Genomic DNA, 8,928 nt, shown 5'->3' on the forward strand with positions numbered 1-8,928 from the left:
ACAGAAAAGGAGAGAGAGGGGGGGAAAGCAGTAAGATAAAGAGAGATTTTTAAAAGATAGGTTTGAAAGGGATTTTGCCTTGCAGGCTTTTAAATAAGAAAATGATGCAAGTGAACCTCTGTCAAGCTACTGGATGCTTTTTCGTTTTTTAAAAAATGGTATAATGTATATTCCTTTAGTAAAACATTGTTCAATCTTACAAAAAGGCCTTGAAAAATTAAAAACACAAGCTAATCTGCTCGATGGTTTACTGCATTGGAGAGCCATTAGTGCACAATGGTTGGTCGGTATGGCATCTTTCAAATCAGTGGCTCCTAAACTGGGGGTAATTATCCCCCAAAGGGTAATTGGGACGTATCCTGGGGGTAATGGAGCAATTTGTAATTGCTTATTTGTGAATTGAGAATCCAGCTTGGGACTGTTGCTGCCAAGGTACTTATGTAAACAAAAATGGGCTTTTTGTGGGAGTTTTATTTTTATTTATTTATTTTATTTTGTTTTTATTTATTTTATTTTGTGGGGGTTTTATTATTTGAGACTTGGGAAAGGGACGATTGCTTGTTTGTTCTTTATTTATTTTAATACTGCCTTTATTATTTTAATAATAATAACCCCATACCGACAACCCTGTGAAATGAGTTGAGCTGAGAAAAAGTCACTGGTCTAAACCAGCTTGAATGCCAAGTCAGGACTAGAACTCATTACCCAACCAGCTTTCATGCCTAAAACAGAACTAGAGCTCACCCTCTCCTAATAATTGGCTCAAAGTCACTTAGCCCGCTTTGATGTCTAAGGTGGGACTAAAACTCCCAGTCTCCTGGTGATTGGCCTAGCCAGCAGGCTTTCATGCCTAAGGTGGGACTAGAATCTACTATCTCCTGGTGAATGGCCCAGCCAGCAGGCTTTCATGCCTAAGGTGGGGCTAGAACCTACTGTCTCCTGGTGATTGGCCCAGCCAGCAGGCTTTGTGCCTAAGGTGGAACTAGAACCTACTGTCTCCTGGTGATTGGCCCAGCCAGCAGGCTTTCATGCCTAAGGTGGGTCTAGAACTCCAATTCTCCTGGTGATTGGCCCAAAGTCACCTAACTATCTTTCATGCCACAGGCAGGACTAGAACTCACAGTCTCCTAGCTTCTATCTTGGTTACTTAACCACTGAACCAAGCTGAACTGGTCAACTGGCTGAAGAATCTGTTTTGGAATGTTCTGGAATTAAATTAGCATGGCCTCAGCTAAGTTAATGTATCCTAGAACAGTGGTCCCCAACGTTTTTTCCACCAGGGACCAGTTTCAGCAAGACAATTTTTCTATGGCCCAGTGGGGGCGGAAAGGGGCGTGGTTGGGGGCGGGATTAAGCATGGGGGTGCTGGTCCTCCCCGCCCCTCTTTCCCGCCATCGTCCTGTGGCCGGCAGAACCTGCCTCCCAAGCCCTCTTGCCCAGCGGGAGCTAAGCGCTGGAGAGAGGGGGTCAGGCTGGCCCTCCTGCCTCCCCCCAGCCAAAAACGCAAAAGCGCCCCGCGAGCCTCTCGGTCCTTCCCGCCCCTCTGTCCCATCCATCGTCCTGTGGCCGGCAGAACCTGCCTCCCGAGGCCTCTTGCCCGGCGGGAGGCGAAGCGCTGGAGGGAGGGGGTGGCGGCATGAGGGCCGGCAGCTGCTGACTCCACGGACCGGTGCAACATGCCCCGCGGCCCGGTACTGGTCCGCGGCCCGGTGGTTGGGGACCCCTGTCCTAGAAGATTCATTCAGACCCAGGTTACTCAGAAATCCTAGAATTCACGAGAAGGCAAAGGAGAGATGTTGAAGGCTATTGCTTTTTTAAAATAAACTTTATTGATTTTCAAATATTTTCTTTAAAAACAATAATACAACTATATTTTTAGTATTTCTGCAGTGTTACATAATAATATTTCTTATCTACTTAATCATGACAGTACTCTTATTGAAACCTTAACATATTTATACCTTTCTATTTACATATTTACATACAATATTTCTCATTAGTTTTGAGAGTTACCCATGATTTTCTTATTATTTCCCCTGCCCCCCAAATTCCATCCATTTACACCATTGTTTCCACGTCTCATAATATTCAGATTCTAATGTGAGCTTGTCCATTTTGGCACATTCATCAATTTTGTTAATTATTACCTTTTCTGGGGGGGTTCTCTGCATTTTTCCAAAATTGGGCCAAGGTAATCCTAGCTGCGGTGGTAATATGCAATATTAGATATATTTTTGCCCTTGCTGTATTCTTTTAAAAACAATTCCTGATAAAAAAAAGCTCTGGTGTCAATTCTATCACAATCTGTGTTGTCTCCTGTAGCTGTTTTATGAATTTTATTTCAATGTTTTCTTTCTTTCACGGCACAGCCATCACATGTGAAAGAAGGTTCCATTAGTTGTTTGTGGGGGTTTTTGCACTGGAAGGCTATTGCATTTAATAACCTAAAACTTTTGAGTCCTGCGGTGAGGCTTGTTGTGTAATCTTTGTGGTGTCCAAGAAGCACTTAAAAGGAAGGGGAGCACATTAACAAATCATAACTTTGCACAAAAGTGCAAATTCAGGGCTATATCTATGCCAACCACCTTCTTCCTGTCCTTCTCTTCCATGCTGGTCCACAAAGTTTAGCTCCTCTTTCTTACTTTCCTGTTTTCAACAGTTTTTTGGTACTGAGAGAACCAGCCACAATTCTGATGTTTGAGAGGCTGTGGACATCTGGCAGTGGTGGATTTAGAGCTTAAGAAACCTCCTAGGAAGCCATGAAACCATTATTTGTCTTCTCAGCGCCCATCTGTAGATGTGCATCATAATTGCCAATCCAGCAAAAAGCTGCAGCAGTCAGGCAGGAGAAATCTGTAGAGAACAATAGATCCCAACCCAGCTGGAGAAGGCAAGTTGTGGGGGAAGCTAAGCCTGCAAAGATCAAAGGTTACAGTTGGTGTTTATTCCAGGTCCAGTCCTACTATCCAGTTGGGCTTTTCTATAAGGTGGTCCTTGACTTAGGACTGTAGTAGAGTCTGGAATTTGTGTTGCAAGTCAAGGCGATTGTAGGACAAGGCTTTCCCATGCCTGGCAGTTGATATTAGGACTTTTGTGTGTGTGTGTGGTGGTTGTTAAGCAAATGCCGTGGTCATAAGTCTGGGTCTAATGTAGAAGATCCCGGATGCAGCTTTAGTCTATCCGCTAAGGAAGAACTTGCAGCGGGAGAGGCATCTGGTAGAACTTTTGGTCATGTTTGGTAGGGGTGGGAAGTGATCAAATTTATCAGAGTCAGCTCCTCTCCTTTTTCTCTTCCTTTCTGAGATCTGGTGGCCCTCCTCTCCCCTCCCCTCCCCTCCCTTTCCCTCTCCTTCCCTTCCCTTCCTTTCTCTTCCTTCCTTCCTTCCTTCCATCCTTTCCTCTCTCTCTTTTCCCTTCCTACCTTCCCTCCTCACTCACTCCCTTCACTATCTTCCTTTCTCTCCCCTTCCTTCCTTCCTTCCTTCCTTCCTTCCTTCTTTCCATCCATCCTTTCCTCTCTCTTCCTTTCTCTCTCTCTCTCTCCTTCCTCCCTTCCTCCCTTCTTCCTTCCATCCATCCTTTCCTCTCTTCCTTTCTCTCTCTCTCCTTCCTTCCTTCCTTCTTCCCCTCCTCTCCCTTTCTCTCTCCTCCCTCCCTCCTTCCCTTCCTCACCCTACTCCATTCCACTCCACTATTGAAAGCTTTGGAACATATTGAATTCATCACATTGGTAAATTCCCGTTGTTTTCCTTTTTTTAAAATGTTTTCTGAATATGTGGCAGAAATGGCAAGTGTAGGCTTGTTTGTTTATACTGCCGTTGAAGCATCCATATGGTGGAAAAGTCCCTCACCAACACATAATATCTTAATTGGCACTACAGTGCTTTGTAGCCTTATGATATAGCCCTATATTCGATGCTCAGAAATTATTCCGAGCTCAGTGGAGTTTAAAGGTAAAAATCTTCTTCCCGTCAAGCTCGGCTCCTGTTGACTTTATGGTTATGTCCACATAGTTTTTCCAGCAATAATGTGCCTTCTTCCTGAGCACTTTTTTAAAAAAAATATCCCTAATCTGCCTATAATCCTGGGATTTCCTAGCAGTTTGCCATTCTCATTAGCTTTTAGAGGTTAGCGAAGATCATCTAGGTACTGTGCTTGCCACATTCGTATTGTATGGCAATCATTTTCTTTAGAAACACCGTATTTCCAAGGTTATTGAACCCCGATGGCTGTAGATCAGGTGGTTAGATGTGATCCAAGAGACAAATTTGTGTAGGAGTTGCAGGTCTGAATTTAGCAATGGCAATCCAAGTCAGCCAGAGGAGAAAAGAGGGGAGAGAGAGAGGGGGGGAGACAGAAGAGAGAGAGAAAAGAAGGGAGAGTGAGGAAGGGAGGAGAGAAAGAAAGGAGCGAAAGAAAGGAGAAAGAGGTCAAGGTGTTTTTATAGCACAATCAATCTCCTTCAAATGCAGGTAGGTCTCAACATACGACCTCAATTGAACCCAAAACTCTATGTATTGTCAAGTGAGAAGTTTATTAAGTGGGTTTTGCCCCATTTTACGACTTTTCTTGTTTTATTAACTGGATCACTGCAGTTGTTAAATTTGTCACACGTTGTTAAGTGAATGTAAGTTGAGGACCACTTGGAAAAGCCTGCAAACTCTTAAACAATGAGGAAAGAACCTTTCATGGATTCCCCCCTAGAAAAAAAAAGCTATTCAAAAGCTCTGCAGTTAAGAGGTGTGTGTGTGTGTGTGTGTGTGTATAAGCAAACAATGTTTGGCAATTCTCATTTTATTATTATTATTATTATTATTATTATTATTTATTGGATTTGTATGTCGCCCCTCTCCGCAGACTCGGGGCGGCTAACAACAATGATAAAAAAACCAGCATGTAACAATCCAATTAATAAAACAACTCAAAACCCTTATAGTAAAACCAATCATACACACAAACATACCATGCATAACTTGTAATGGCCTAGGGGGAAAGAATATCTTAACTCCCCCATGCTTGTCGATAAAGGTGGGTCTTGAGTAATTTGCGAAAGACAAGGAGGGTGGGGGCCGTTCTAATCTCTGGGGGGAGTTGATTCCAGAGGGACGGGGCCGCCACAGAGAAGGCTCTTCCCCTGGGGCCCACCAGACGACATTGTTTGGTCGACGGGACCCGGAGAAGGCCAACTCTGTGGGACCTTATCGGCTGCTGGGATTCGTGCGGTAGAAGGCGGTTCCAGATGTATTCTGCTTCAATGCCATGTAGGGCTTTAAAGGTCATTACCAACACTTTGAATTTAGCAATGGCCTCATAGTACTTACTTATATACCGCTTTACAGAATTTTACAGCCCTCTCTAAGCAATTTACAGAGTCAGCCTATGGCCCTCGGCAATCTGAGTCCCCGTTTTACCCACCTTGGAAGGCTGAGCCAACTTTGAGCCTGGTGAGATTTGAACGGCCAAATTGCAGGCAGCCGGCAGGCAGCAGAAGTAGCCCGCAGTACTGCACTCTAACCACTGTGCTACCACGCAGCCATGAGTCAAGAACAGATCCCCTCTATTCCTGCTCTCTTCAAAAGGCAACTGGACTGTTTTTCTTTTTCCCAGAACTGACGGAAGCTTCTCGGATGCTTTCAAGACGGAAAAATTCTTCTACCCATTAATTCTCAAGAACCGACCCGGCTGACTAAGCAGGCCCAGAGATACACTCTTCCTGGGATTGAAAAGACAACATCTCCCAGGTGGCACAGTCTGGGTATGCCGGGAATGCAAATGCCACAATTCCCATGGGTCTTGCTGGCTGGGAATTCTAGGATTTGCAATCTTGGCAGGTACCAACTGGCAATTCCTGACGATGCAACTCCTGAAGGAATTTGTGGGTTGCCTGGAGACAGTAGGTCCTCATCAATTTTCCACAAGAACGACCGTGTCTACACGTTTGGTTAAGTGACATTAATGGGAATTAATCACAGTGTCACGTCCCAGGCAGCTGGAGAAAAGGAAGGAAACAGAACGGGTTTCAGGAAGGGATCTTTAAGTGCTTGCCTGGGACAGAGTAGAATTATTTATTGGCCAAGTGTGATTGGGCTCACAAGGAATTTCTCTCTGGTGCATATGGATAACAACAGAATCTCTGGAGCTGTAAGAGGAATTCCACACTCATTTTAGTGGATTCATTGAGTCTCTTTGTGACTAGAAGCACAAAGATTTAGTTAATTCCTACCTCTTGGGCCAAAACTTTTCTCCAATATATTTCTTTATCTCATCTCCTCCTTCTTCTCCCCATTTCTGGTTCTTCCTTAGATTCTCTGGCATCTTCGCCTAGGGTTATAATTGATTGAAAAGCAGCTTCTTTCATCACAATCGATCAGGTCTTTCTAATCTTCTAGAATCAGTGGACATGATAGAGCCTCGGTGGCGCAGTGGTTAGAGTGCAGTACTGCAAGCTACTTCTGCAAATCGCCAGCTGCCAGCAGTTTGGCAGATCGAATCTCACCAGGTTCAAGTTTGTTTGTTTTTTTAATTTATTTTTTTAATTAAATTTTATTACAACAGCAAAAAAATACTTAAAAGAAAATGAGCCCAACACCAATAAAACCCCACCACCATTTAGGGGGTTAAATTATTTGCAATAAGTTTCAATTTCTTCCTTAGCTCCGATTTACATTTCTTTACATACAAAAAGTGATTGGAATTTATTTTTCACATTGTCGTCATAACTAGGTTCAAAGTTGACTCAGCCTTCTACCCTTCCAAGGTCGGTAAAATGTGGACCCAGATTGTTGGAGGCAATAGGCTTACTCTCTGTAAAACCGCTTAGAGAGGGCTATAAAACTCTGTGAAGCATTATATAAGTCTAAATGCTATTGCTATGATTCATTTCAGGGTTTTTCATCGGAAGCTGTTAGTTCATTGGCGTTTAGCACTTAGACTTATATGCCGCTTTAATAGTGCTTTGCAGCCCCTCCCTAAGCAATTTACAGAATCAGCCCTCCAAAAAAACCCATCATTTTACTGACATCCTTGAAGAGATGGAAGGCTGAGTCAACCTTGAGCCGGTTAGGATCGAACTGCTGGCAGTCAGCAGAGTCCGCCTGCAATGCTGCATTCTAACCACTGCGCCACCATGGCTCTGTTAAAGTGCACTTTTGACCTTTGGTTTGATTTTGGGGGAGAGTGACAGTACACAGTAAAGATAAAAATTGTTACAGGAATTGGGTATGTTTAGTGCAGGAGTGGGCAAAGTTGGCTCTTCTATGACTTGTGGACTTCAACCCCCAGAATTCCTGAGCTAGCATGATTGGCTCAGGAATCCTGGGAGTTGAAGTCCACAAGTCATAGAAGAGCCAGCTTTGCCTACTCCTGGCCTAGTGAAACAAGGAATTTGGAGTGCCATGAGATTTGAGGGTCCACCACAAAGATGAGAGTGATCAATCTCTTCACCAAAGCACCAGAAGACAAGAAGCAATAGATGGAAACTTAATTAAGGAGACAAGCAACCTGGAATTATGGATAAATTTCCTAACAGTGAGAACAATTAACCAGTGGAATGCCTTGCCTCAAGAGGTTGTGGATGCTCCATTGCTGGAGGCTTTTAAGATGAGGATAGACAGCCACAACTTATCTGAAATGGCATGGGGTCTCCTGCTCAATCAAGAAGTTGGACTAGAAGACCTCCAACAACCCTTGCAACTTTGCTATTCTATATTCTGTGTTTTCTTGCTTCCTTTGCTAACTTGGCTGCCAAAACTTCCTGTCTTTTGACTGCTTCTGTCTGCTCTGCCTTCTATTGCTTTCTAGGCCTCACCTGCAGCGTGCTGAGTAGGTTATAACAGCCTAGGAGAAAACTTTTGGCTGAATTAGCATGCTATGCTAAGCTCAAAACCCACTGTTAACAAGACCTAGTGAGTTTTGCTTAGCACAGTATGCAAATTCAGCTGTTCACTGTTCCCAAGCCGGATTTAGAGTAGAATAGAGTAGAGTAATAGAGTTGGAAAGGACCTTGGAGGTCTTCTAATCAAGCCTCCCAGCTCAGGCAGGAAACTTTACATCACTTCAGACAAATGGCTGTGCAGTCTCTTCTTAAAAACTTCCAGTGTTGGAGCATTCACAACTTCTGGAGGCTGGTTGTTCCGCTGATTAATTGTTCTAATTCTCAGAAAGTTTCTTAGAAACATAGAAGACTGACGGCAGAAAAAGACCTCATGGTCCATCTAGTCTGCCCTTATACTATTTTCTGTATTTTAGCTTAGAATGGATATATGTTTATCCCAGGCATGTTTAAATTCAGTTACTGTGGATTTACAAACCACGTCTGCTGGAAGTTTGTTCCAAGGATCTACTACTCTTTCAGTAAAATAATATTTTCTCATGTTGCTTTTGATCTTTCCCCCAACTAACTTCAAATTGTGTCCCCTTGTTCTTGTGTTCACTTTCCTATTAAAAACACTTCCATCCTGGACCTTATTTAACCCTTTAATATATTTAAATGTTTCGATCATGTCCCCCCTTTTCCTTCTGTCCTCCAGACTATACAGGTTGAGTTCATTAAGTCTTTCCTGATACATTTTATGCTTAAGACCTTCCACCATTCTTGTAGCCCGTCTTTGGACCCGTTCAATTTTGTCAATATCTTTTTGTAGGTGAGGTCTCCAGAACTGAACACCGTATTCCAAATGTGGTCTCACCAGCGCTCTATATAGCGGGATCACAATCTCCCTCTTCCTGCTTGTTATACCTCTAGCTATGCAACCAAGCATCCTACTTGCTTTTCCTACCGCCCAACCACACTGCTCACCCATTTTGAGACTGTCAGAAATCACTACCCCTAAATCCTTCTCTTCTGAAGTTTTTGCTAACGTAGAACTGCCAATACAGTACAATACTCAGATTGAGGATTCCTTTTCCCCAAGTGCATTATTTTACATT

Source organism: Erythrolamprus reginae, chromosome Z (assembly GCF_031021105.1).
Source record: "Erythrolamprus reginae isolate rEryReg1 chromosome Z, rEryReg1.hap1, whole genome shotgun sequence".
Taxonomy (NCBI): domain Eukaryota; kingdom Metazoa; phylum Chordata; class Lepidosauria; order Squamata; family Dipsadidae; genus Erythrolamprus; species Erythrolamprus reginae.